The sequence below is a fragment of the Pipistrellus hanaki genome, assembly GCF_964339955.1.
Source record: "Pipistrellus hanaki genome assembly, chromosome: X".
Taxonomy (NCBI): domain Eukaryota; kingdom Metazoa; phylum Chordata; class Mammalia; order Chiroptera; family Vespertilionidae; genus Pipistrellus; species Pipistrellus hanaki.
Window position 1 is genome coordinate 71,128,753 of NC_140524.1, and position 12,734 is coordinate 71,141,486.

Genomic DNA, 12,734 nt, shown 5'->3' on the forward strand with positions numbered 1-12,734 from the left:
TTTTATTTTACATATATATAATTGATTTCAGAGAGGAAGGGAGAGGGAAAGAGATATAAGAGAGGAAAGAGAGATATGACTTATTTTTATAAAGCCTTTATTATATATATATATATATATATATATATATATATATATATATATATAATTGACTTCAGAGAGGAAGGGAGAAGGAAAGAGAGATATAGGAGAGGAAAGAGAGATATGAGAATCATTGATTGGCTGCCTCCTGCACACCCCCTATTGGGGATTGAGCCCACAACCCAGGCATGTGCTCTTGACCAGAATTGAACCCGAGACCCTTCAGTCTGTAGGCCAATACTCTAACCATTGAGCCAAACCAGCTAGGGCTGATCAGTGACTTTGAGCATTTTTTCATTCGTCTCTTGGCCATCTGTATGTCCACTTTTGAGAAGGATCTATTTGATTCCTTTGCCCATTTTTTTAATTGGATTGTTTGTCTTCCTTTTGTTAAGTTGTATGAGTTCCTTATATATTTTGGATATTAGCCCTTTATCAGATGTATCAGTACCAAATATATTCTCCCATACAGTGGGCTCCCTTTTCATTTAAAATATATATATATATTATTGATTTTCCACAGAGAGGAAGGAAGAGGGATAGAGAGCTAGAAACGTCGATGAGAGAGAAACATCGACCAGCTGCCTCCTGCACAGCCCCTACAGGGGATGTGCCCGCAACCAATGTACATGCCCTTGACCGGAATCGAACCTGGGACCTTTCAGTCCGCAGACCAACGCTCTATCCACTGAGCCAAACCGGTTTCAGCTCCCTTTTCATTTTGTTGACAGTTTATTTTGCTGTGCAGAAGCTTTTTATTTTGATGTAGTCCCATTTGTTTATTTTCCTTCTTTGTTTCCTTTGCCCTAGGAAATGCATCCATAAACATATTGCTATGAGGGATGTCTGAGATTTTGCTGCCTACGGTTTCTTCTAGGAATTTTATGGTTTCATGACTTAGTTTTAAGTCATTTATCCATTTTGAGTTTATTTTTGTGTATGGTGTAAGTTGGTGGTCTAGTTTCATTTTTTGGCATGTATCTGTCCAATTTTCCCAGCACCATTTTTTGATGAGACTGTCTTGACTCCATTGTATGCTCTTGCCTCCTTTGTCAAGTATTAATTGAGTGTAATGGCTTGGGTCAATTTCTGGGTTCTCTGTTCTGTTCCATTGATCTACTAGTATATGCTTGTTCTTGCCAAGAACCAGGCTGTTTTTATTACAGTGGATTTGTAATATAACTTGAAATCTGGTATTGTGATTCCTCCAAATTTGTTCTTCTTCCTCAAGATGGATGCAGCTATTCAGTGTCTTTTTTATTCCATATAAATTTTTGTAGTATTTGTTCTAGATATGTTAATATTTTTAATATATTTTTATTGATTTCAGAGAGGAAAGGGGAGATAGAAAGAAATAGAAACATCAATGACAGAGACTCATTGATCAGTTGCCTCCTGCATGCCCCCTACTGGGGATCGAGCCTGCCATCTAGGCATGTGCTCTTGATCCAAATTGAATTTGGGACCCTTCAGTTTGCAGGCCAACACTCTATCCACTGAGCCAAACCAACTAGGGCCTGTTAATATTTTAATAGGGAATGCATCGAATCTGTAGTATGGACATTTTGTATAGTATGGGCATTTTAATGATGTTGATTCTACCAATCCATGAACGGGGTATATTCTTCCACTTCTTTATTTTTATCTCTTTTTACAACGTCCCGAAGTTTACTGAAGACAGGCCTTTTGACTCCTTGGTTAAATTTATTCCTAAATATCTTAATTTTTGTTGTTGTTGCAATGATAAATGGGATTGTTTGTTTAGCTTCTTTTTCTGATAATTCATTATTGGTGTATTAAAAGCCCATCGAATTTTGGGTGTTGATTTTGTATCCTGCTACATTGCCACATTCATTTATTAAATCTAATAGGTTTTTGGGTTTTTTTTTATGTGTGTTCTTTAGGTTTTTCTATGTACAATATCATGTCATCTGCAAACAATTAGAGTTTTACATTCTCCCTTCCAATTTGGATGCCTTTTATTTCTTCTTGTCTGATCGCTCTGGCTAGGACTTCTAGTACTATGTTGAATAAGAGTAGTGAAAGTGGATATTCCTAACTTATTCCTATTCTTAGGGCAAATGGTTTTAGTTTTTGCCATTGCATATGATGTTTGCTGCACGTTGTCATATATGGCCTTTATCATGTTGAGATATTCTCCCTCTATTCCCACTTTGCTGACAGATTTTATCAAAAATGGGTGGCCCTAGCTGGTTTGGCTTAATGGATAGAGTGTTGGCCTGTGGAATGAAGGGTTCCAGGTTTGAATCCGGTCAAGCACACATGCCTGCTGCAGCCGATCAATGATTCTCTCTCATCATTGATGCTTCTATCTCTCTTTCCCTCTCCCTTTCCTTCTGAAATCAATACTATCTAATAAGAGAGTAATATGCAAGTTAGCCATCACCCCGCTACATCCGCAAGCTATACACACCAGCCAATCAGGAGCAAATATGCAAACTAATCCAACCAAGATGGCTGTGGCCATGGAGTGAGCAGGAGGCTTGGGTTTCCCCAGCAATGGAGAAAATCAAGCTTTCTGCACACCCTGGCAGGGCCAGGCCCCCACTCAAGGCTACAAAGTTTCAATTATAGGAGATATTTAAATCCCAGATACCAGGGTCTCCACTTGGGTTGCCAGGGGGTGTGGCCAGCCTGCAAACCACCACAGGCTCCTTGCTCAGGCTGCCCCACACTCCAAGGGAACCCCCACCCTCATCCAGGACATCCTTCAGGGCAAACCAGCCAGCTTCCACCCATGCACCAAGCCTTTATTCTATCTAATAAAAGAGTAACATGCAAATTGACCATCACTCCAACACACAAGATGGCTTCCCCCATTTGGTCAAAGATCCTGTCCCCATGTGGACACAAGATGGCCATCACAAGATGGCCAGCAGTGGAGGGAAGTTGGGAAGGACCAGGTCTGCAAAGGAGGGCAGTTGTGGGTGATCATGCCAGCAGGGGAAGGCAGTTGGGAGGGACCAAGCCTGCAAGGGAGGGCAGTTGGGGGCAATCAAGCCTCCAGGGAAGGGTAGTTAGGGGTGACCAGGCTGGCAGAGGAGGGAAGTTGGGGGTGACTGGGCCTGCAGGGAAGGGCAGTAGCGGGGGACCCAGGCTGCATGGGAGAACAGTTGGGGGGGGGACCAGAGATGCAGGAAGGGCAGTTAGGGGTGACCAGGCCAACAGGGGAGGGCAGTTAGGAGCAAATAGGCTGGCAGGGGAGCAGTTAGGCATCAATCAGTCTGGCTGGGGAGTGGCTAGGGGTGATTAGGCTGGCAGGCAAAGTTTCAATTGTAGATAAATAAATTCCAGATACCAGGGCCTCTGCTTGGGTCGCTGTGGGGCATGGCAGGACTGCAAACCAGGCCACCCCATGCTCCAAGAAAATCCCCACCCTGATCCGGGACACCCTTCAGGGAAAATCAGCTGGCCCCCACCCGTGCACCAGGCCTCTATCCTAACTAATAAAAGAGTAATATGCAGATTTACCATCACTCCAACACACAATAGTTGTTCCCATGTGGTCAAAGATCCTGCCCCTATGTGGACACAAGATGCCACCACAAGATGGCCAGCAGGGGAGGGCAGTTGGGAGACACCAAGCCTGCAAGGGAGGGCAGTTGGAGGTGATCAACCCTGTAGGGGAGGGCAGTTAGGGGTGGCCAGGCCAGCAGAGGAGGGAAGTTGGGGGCAAACAGGCTGACAGGGGAGCAGTTATACATCAATCAGGCTGGCATGGGAGTGGTTAGGGGGCAATCAGGAAGGCAGGCAGGCGAGCAGTTGGGAGCCAGCAATCCTGGATTGTGAGAGGGATGCCTGATTGCCTGTTTAAAAGAGGTAGTTTAACATCCCTCTAGGGGTCCCAGATTGGAGAGGGTGCAGGCTGGGCTGAGGGACACTCCACCCCGTGCACGAATTTTGTGCACTGGGCCTCTAGTATTTCTATAATAGAAGGCTTAATAAGGAATGAAATGAGCGTGAAACAAGAGGAAAGAAAACACAGGCAGGCAAAGAGGGAATCTTCATCTTTATATTTAAAAAGAAAGATAAGTGAAATGTAGTGAAAAGGCACCTATCAGCAAGTGTGATTTAATAGTGTGATTCTGACTGTACTCCAGTCTTTAACATTCACTCTGTCCTGTCCAAACATCTCTCCCAAGTTTGGAGGCAACATACTCAATTTACTCCACAGAAAGTCAACAGGCTTTGTGAGACATATTCCCTAGGTTTTATATGAGTTCCAAGGTCTCTACAGGACTGTATGCTATGCCACTGTCCCTTGGGAAATCAACTTAGGTTAGTATTATTTCTTTGGGTCCCCCTTATACTTATTTCTTTTAATATATATTTTTATTGATTTCAGAAAGGAAGGGAAAGGGAGAGAGATATATAAACATCAGTGATGAGAATCATTGATCAGCTGCCTCGTGCACGCCCCACACTGGGTATGTGCCTGAAACCAAGATACATGCCTTTGACTGGAATCAAAACTGGGACCCTTTAGTCTATAGGCTGACGCTCTATCCACTGAGCCAACCCGGTTTTGGCATTACTTTATTTTTCTATTTAGCATAATGTTTTCAAGGCCCATCCATATTGTATCATGTATCAGAACTTCATTCCATCTTACAGCTGAATAATATGCCATTGTATGGATATACCACAGTTTGTTTAACCATTCATCAGTTTATGTACCTTTTGGCTTTATGAATAATGCTGCTATAAACATTCATATGTATGAAGTTTTTTATTATTTTTTAAATTTTTTAAAAAATATATTTTTTATTGATTTTTTACAGAGAGGAAGAGAAAGGGATAGTGAGTTAGAAACATCGATGAGAGAGAATAGTTGATCAGGTGCCTCTTGCACACCCCCTGCTGGGGATGTGTCTGCAACCAAGGTACATGCCCCTGACCTGAATCGAACCTGGGACTTTTCAGTCTGCAGACCGACGCTCTATCCACTGAGCCAAACCAGTTTCGGCCATATGTATGAAGTTTTAATGTGAACATAGGTTTTCAGTTCTCTTGAATAGATAATGAAAAGTGGAATTTCCGGATCATATGGTAACTTCATGTTTAATTGTTTAGTAATGTCAGACTGTCTTTGAAAGTAGCTGGGCTATTTTACTTTATAAATATATTTTTATTGATTTCAGAGAGGGAGAGAGATAGAAACATTAATGATGATGCTTGCCTTCTACTGGGGATGGAGCCTGCAACCCAGGCATGTGTTCTTAACCAAAATCAAACCAGGGACCCTTCACTCCACAGGCTGACACTCTACCCACAGAGCCAAACCAGCTAGGGCAGTAGCTGAACTATTTTATATTCCAGTCAACAGCATTCCAGTTTCTCCACATTCCTGCTAACACTTGTTATCTGATTAATCGAATTCCATTTATTTAGATCTTTTTGAATTTCTTTCAGCAATATTTTGTAGCTTTCAGAGTATAAGTTTTTGACTTATTTTGTTAAATTTGTTCTTAAGTATTTCATTCTCTTTCGTGTTGTTGTAAATGAGATTTTTCCTTAATTTAGCTTTTTAATTGTTCATTGCAAGTGTATAGAAACTCTGCTTATTAGATCGGCTGCCTCCTGCACCTCCCCCTCTCCCCCCACTGGGGATCGAGCCCACAACTTAGGCTTGTGCCCTGACCCTAAACCAAAACCATGACCTCCTGTTTCCTAGGTGGATGCTCAACCACTGAGCAGCACCAGCCGGGCTGGATCCTGTTCTTCTGTTGCTTGGCTGACTCCTCTCACCTTGAACTCGATCAAAACTGCATTGAGCCTTTCTGCTGGTGAACGCCGCGGAGTAAACATCGTTGAGATTTCCCCTATTGTAGTCATCATGTCTAAGTCTGAGTCTCCCAAAGAGCAGGAGCAGCTGCGGAAGCTCTTTATCAGAGGTTTGAGCTTTGAAACAACAGATGAGAGTCTGAGGAGCCATTTTGAGCAATGGGGACGCCCACGGACTGTGTGGTGATGAGAGATCCAAACACCAAGCGCTCCAGAGGCTTTGGGTTTGTCACCTATGCCACTGTGGAGGAGGTGGATGCAGCCATGAATGCAAGGCCACACAAGGTGGACGGGAGAGTTGTGGAACCAAAGAGGGCTGTCTCAAGAGAAGATTCTCAAAGACCTGGTGCCCACTTAACTGAAAAAGATTTTTGTCGGTGGTATTAAAGAAGACACTGAAGACCATCACCTAAGAGATTATTTTTGAACAGTATGGGAAAATAGAAGTGATTGAAATCATGACTGACCGAGGCAGTGGCCAAAAGAGGGGCTTTGCTTTTGTAACCTTTGATGACCATGACTCTGTGGACAAGATTGTCATTCAGAAATACCGTGCTGTGAGTGACCACTACTGTGAAATAAGGAAAGCCCTATATAAGCTAGTGATTTGTCCAGCCAAAGAGGTCGAAGTGGTCTGGAAACTTCGGAGGTGGTCGTGGAGGTGGTTTTGGTGGAAATGACAACTTTGGTCGCGGAGGAAACTTCAATGGTCGAGGTGGCTTTGGTGGCAGCCGTGGTGGCGGTGGATATGGTGGCAGTGGGGATGGCTATAATGGATTTGGTAATGATGGAAGCAATTTTGGAGGTGGTGGAAACTACAATGGTTTTGGCAATTACAACAATCAATCTTCAAATTTTGGGCCTATGAAAGGAGAAAACTTTGGAGGCAGAAGCTCTGGCCCTTATGGTGGTAGAGGTCAATACTTTGCCAAACCACGAAACCAAGGTGTCTATGGTGGTTCCAGCAGCAGCAGTAGCTATGGCAGTGGCAGGATGTTTTAATTACTGCCAGGAAACAAAGCTTAGCAGGAGAGGAGAGCCAGACAAGTGACAGGGAAGCTACAGGTTACAACAGATTTGTGAACTCAGCCAAGCACAGTGGTGGCAGGGCCTAGCTGCCACAAAGAAGACTTGTTAGACAATACTCATGTGAATGGGCAAAAAAACCTTGAGGACTGTATTTGTGACTAATTGTATGACAGGTTATTTTAGTTTCTGTTCTGTGGAAAGTGTAAAGCATTCCAACCAAGGGTTTTAATGTAGATTTTTTTTTTTTTGCACCCATGCTGTTGATTTCTAAATGTAATAGTCTGATCATGATGCTGAATAAATGTATCTTTAAAAAAAACTGCATTGATTTTCTCCCAATGGTGCTCTATTTCCTATCCTGGTTGGTGGCACAATCAGACATCCAGGCACCCAAAACAGAAACCAGGGAATTGTTCTAGTCTTCTTCCACTTCTTCCCCCTACATTTATTTGGTTATTATGTCCCCTTGATCCTACCTTCCAAATATTTGGATTTGGTTTCCTCTTCTCTATCCCTACAACCACTGTCTTAGTTCAGACCTTTCTCATCTTTCACCTGAAATTATTTTTTGTGTTATATCCTATCTCCTAGCTTATCTCCCCCAATCTTTCCTACACACGATTGCCAGGGTGACTGTGGTAAGCTGAATAATGCACCCCCAAAGATATCCCTGTTCTAATTCCTGGAGCCTGTGAATGTTACCTTAAATGGCAAAAAAGTAGGACTTTACAGTTGTGATTAAGTTAAATATTATAAGATGGGGAGATTATCAAGGTTGGCCCTAAATGTATGACAAGTATTTTTTATACCAATGTATAGGACTCTCTTTCATGGCCCGCATAGAAAGAGTTCCAATTCAGGGTTCAGCTTCTGGAGAAGGGCCACACACAAATGAAAAGAGACTTGAAGAAATTCAATTTGGTTATATGGGGGGCCAGGCGGTAGTCCAACTCTAGTGGGAGAACTACTCCTTGCTCTAGCCCTGCCATCCCTTTTGGGGAAAACATCTTAGGCAACATAAACAGAAATTTACATGTAGCCCTTAGGCAGGAAATAACAGAAACTTTCACAGGACAAACAAGGTAGATTCTGCTTTAGCTAACAATGTCTCAACTAAAGGTTAGAGCAATTAAGGTTGTTGACCAGCTTTCCTGGCTTCCTGTCAACATCTCTTTTTTGGTGAAACTGATTTGGTTTCCAGCATTAATGTGTTTTTTTTGTGTGTGTGTGTGTGTTTTTTTGTTTGTTTGTTTTTTTTAAAATATATTTTATTGATTTTGTACAGAAAGGAAGGGAGAGAGATAGAGAATTAGAAACATCAATGAGAGAGAGTCATCGATCAGCTGCCTCTTGCACACCCCCAACTGGGGATATGCCCACAACCAAGGCACATGCCCTTGACCGGAATCGAACCCGGGACCCTTCAGTCCCCAAGCCGACGCTCTATCCATTGAGCCAAACCGGTTTCGGCCAGCATTAATGTTTCCTTTTATTTATTAAATTGAATTATTCTTTTAAAAATATATATTTTTATTGATTTTGGAAAGGAAGAGAGATAGAAACATCAATAATAAAAGAGAATCATTAATGGGCTGCGTCCTTCACACCCCACTCTGAGGATCAAGCCTACAACCCAGTATGTGCCCTGACCAGGAATCAAACCATGACCTCCTGGTTATTAGGTTCACACTCAATGACAAAGCTATGCTTGCCGAGCTGAAGTATTCTTTAAAAAAAATTTAAAAAATATATGTGTGTGTGTGTGTGTGTGTGTGTGTGTGTGTGTGTGTATTGATTTCAGAGAGGAAGGGAGAAGGAAAGAGAGATAGTAACAATAATGATGAGAGAGAATCGTTGATTGGCTGCTTCCTGGATGCCACCTACTGGAGATCGAGCCAGCAATGGCAGGCATGTGCCTTGACCAGGAATCAAACTGTGACATCCTGGTTCATAGGTCAACACTCAACCATTGAGCCACAGTGGCTGGGGTCTTTTTTTTTTTTTTTTTTTTTTTTAATCATCAGCTGAAGATATTTTTCCATTGATTTTTAGAGGAAAGGAGAGGGAGAGGGAGAGAGGGAGAGAGGGAGAGAGGGAGAGAGGGAGAGAGGGAGAGAGAGAGAGAGAGACAGAGAGAGAGAGAGAGAGAGAGAGAGAGAGAGAGAGAGAGAGAGAGAGATTGGTTGCCTTTGGCACATGCACCAACTGGGGCTAGGGCTCAAACCTACAAAGTGCCTGCCCTTGACTGGGAATTGAACCTACTACCCTTCAGTGTGAGGGCTGATGCTCTATCCATTGAGAACACTGGCTAGAGCATGACAAGTGTTCTTATAAGAGAGGCAGAGGGAGCTGAGCCGCTGTAGCTCAGTGGTTGAGTGCTGCCCCATGAACAGGGAGGTCACCATTAGGTTCCCGTTCAGGTCACATGACAGCATTACAGGCTCAATCCCCAGTGGGGGGCATGCAGGAGGCAGGTGATAGATGTTTCTCTCTCATTGAAGTTTTTGTATATCTTTAAAAATATATTTAAACAAAAAGAAGAAGCAGAGAGAGATTTGACACACAAAGAGGAAAAAAGGTCATGTGAACATGAAGGCCGAGATCACTGGAAGATCACTTCAGGAAGATCTTCTGGCAGCCACATGCCAGGGAATGCCAGAATCCCCTAGAACCGCAGTTGGCAACATGTGGCTCATGAGTCACATGTGGCTCTTTGGCCCTTTGAGTGTGGCTCTTCACAAAATACCATGGCCTGGGCAAGTCTATTTTGAATAAGTGGCATTAGAAGAAGTTTAAGTTTAAAAAATTTGGTTCTCAAAAGAAATTTCAATCGTTGTACTGTTGATATTTGGCTCTGTTGACTAATGAGTTTGCCGACCACTGACCTAGAAGCTTGAAGAAACAAGGAACAGTCTTCCTTAGAGCCTCCTGAGGGATTATGGCCCTGTCAACACCTAGATTTCAGCCCAGTGATATTGATTTCAGACTTCTGGTTTCCAGAACTATGAGAGAATACATTTCTGTTGTTTTAAGCCACTAAGTTTGTGGTAATTTTTTTAAGCACACACTTCTAAAACAATATATATATATATATATATATATATATATATATATATATATACACATATATATATATATATATTGATTTCAGAGAGGAAGGGAGAGGAGAGAGAGAGAGAAACATCAATGATGAAAGAGAATCATTGATCAGCTGCCTCCTGCATGACCCCACTGGGGATCGAGTCCACAACCCGGACGGACATGTGGCCTTGGCCAGAATCAAATCCGGGACCCTTTAGTCCGCAGGCTGACACTCTACTCACTGAGCTAAATGGGCTAGGGCTGTGGTAATTTTTTACAGTAACCTTAGGGCACGAATACAGTGATTTTCCTGAAGTTCAAACCTATCATACATGGGAAAATTGTAATCTCTTTATCTCTGTCTTTTAGTCTGTGTGTCTATCTGTATCTTTATATCTATATCTATATATCTATATCTATATCTATATCTATATCTATATCTATATCTATATCTATTCAATATATCTATAATGTATACACACACACACACATATATATATCGATATATATATACATATATATATACACACACACACACATATATGAATCCAAATTCCCGCCCCCCCCCCCCACACACACACCCATACAACCACAAATGTATATGTAAGCTATATAGTCAGGAAGAAAATATACCAAAATGTTAAGTTATTTCTACAAGGTGGCATTATGATGATTTTTTATACTTATGTGCATTGCATTTCAAGTTCTTTCCTCAATAAGCATATACTATTACTTTTATAACCAGAAAACTCAACATATTAAAAACAAAACAACAAAAAAAAAAACCTTCACTGTCTCCCCATTATCCCCATCATTTAGAGTAGGGGTGTCGAACTCAATCAGAGAAGGGGCCAAAATCTAAAATCCAGCCTAAATCGCGGGCCGAATGGTTTACTGAACAGTCATAAACTGACAATGTCATAAACTGACAGCGGAGTGCAGTGATGACAGCGCGGTGCGGGCCACATTGCAAGGCCTGGCGGGCTGGATTTGGCCCTCGGGCCTTGTGTTTGACACATGTGATCTAGAGATTAAAGTACAAACTTCTAAGCATGGCACAGGTCCTTGATTATTTGGCCCATACCTGTCTATCTAATTTCCAATTACTTAGCCTTCCACTTCTCTTCAGCTATGACAAATTACCTAAAACCGGCCATTCTGCCTCTTAGTTAAGACCAAATTCAAAGGCTCTCTATCCTGATCCACTCAAGCACAACCAGGCTTCCTTTAAGTTACCAGTTTACCTCTAATATTCTGTTATTTTATTTGCTGACAGTACTGAAATTAATTGTTTTCATTAACACTAGAGGCACGGTGCACGAAATTCATGCATGTGGGCGGGGGTGACCCTTAGCCTAGCCTGCACCCTCTCCAATCTGGGGCCCCTCCAGGGATGTTTGCTCATTTAGGCCCAATCCCAATAGGATAGGGCCTAAACAGGCAGTTGGACATCCCTCTCACAATCCAGGACTGCTGGCTCCCAAATGCTCGCCTGCCTGCCTTCCTGATTGCCTCTAACTGCTTCTGCCTGCCAGCCTGATCACCCCCTAACCACTCCCCTGCCAGCCTGATTAATGCCTAACTGCTCCCCTGCCAGCCTGTTTGCCCCTAACTGCCCTCCCCTGTAGGCCTGGTCCCCCCCAACTGCTCTCCCCTGCAGGTCTAGGTCCTCCCCAACTGCCCTTCCCTGCAGGCCCGGTCACCCCCAACTTCCCTCCTCTGCTGGCCTGGTCACCCCTAACTTCCCTCCCCTGCAGGCTTGAACACCCCCAACTGCCCTTCCTTGCAGGCCTGGTCTCTCCCCGGCTGGACATCTTGTGGTGACCATCTTGTGCCCACATGGGGGCAGGATCTTTGACCACATGGGGGCAGCCATCTTGTGCGTTGGAGTGATGGTCAATTTGCATATTACTCTTTTATTAGATAGGATAGAGGCCTGGTGCACGGGTGGGGGCCAGGTGGTTTGACCAGGGTGGGGTTTCCCTTGGGGTGTGAGGCAGTCTGGGCAAGGAGCCTGTGGTGGTTTGCAGGCTGGCCACACCCCCTGGCAACCCAAGTGGAGACCCTGGTATCTGAGATTTATTTATTTTCTACTACAGGCCCGGTGCACAAAATTTGTACACAGGGGGAAGGGGTGGTGGTCTCCCTCAGCCCAGCCTGCACCCTTTCCAATCTGGGATCCCTCTCACAATCCAGGACTGCTGGTTCCCAACTGCTCACCTGTCTGCCTTCCTGATTGCTCCTAACCACTCCCATGCCAGCCTGTTTGCCTCCTCTGCTGGCCTAGTCACCCCTAACTGCCCTCCCTTGCTGGCCATCTTGTGATGGCCATCTTGTGTCCACATGGGGGCAGGATCTTTGACCACATGGGGACAACCATCTTATGCGTTGGAGTGAAGGTCAATCTGCATATTACTCTATTATTATTTAGGATAGAGGCCTGGTGGGAGCCAGTTGGTTTGCCCTGAAGGGTGTCCCAGATCAGGGTGGGGTTTCCCTTGGGGAGTGGGGTGGCCTGGGCAGGAGGCCTGTGGTGCTTTGCAGGCCATCCACGCTCCCCAGCAACCCAAGTGGAGGCCCTAGTATCTTTCTACAATTGAAACTTTCTAGCCAGGACCAGAGCCAAGCCCCCTGCTTGCTTGTGTCTGCCACCATTTCTGTTTGGATTTGTTTACCTTCTATAATTGAAACTTTGTAGCCTTGAATGGAGGCTTAGGCCCGCTAGGGCAGGCAGAAAG

General features: G+C 43.8%; 1 pseudogene across 1 annotated transcript; it reads left to right on the forward strand.

The window, feature by feature from the left end:
- The first annotated feature begins 5,937 nt into the window (after positions 1 to 5,937).
- LOC311614656 (heterogeneous nuclear ribonucleoprotein A1-like) lies at positions 5,938 to 7,172 on the forward strand (annotated as a pseudogene). Its single transcript has one exon. The product of its transcript is annotated as a heterogeneous nuclear ribonucleoprotein A1-like (transcript).
- The last annotated feature ends 5,562 nt before the right edge of the window (positions 7,173 to 12,734 follow it).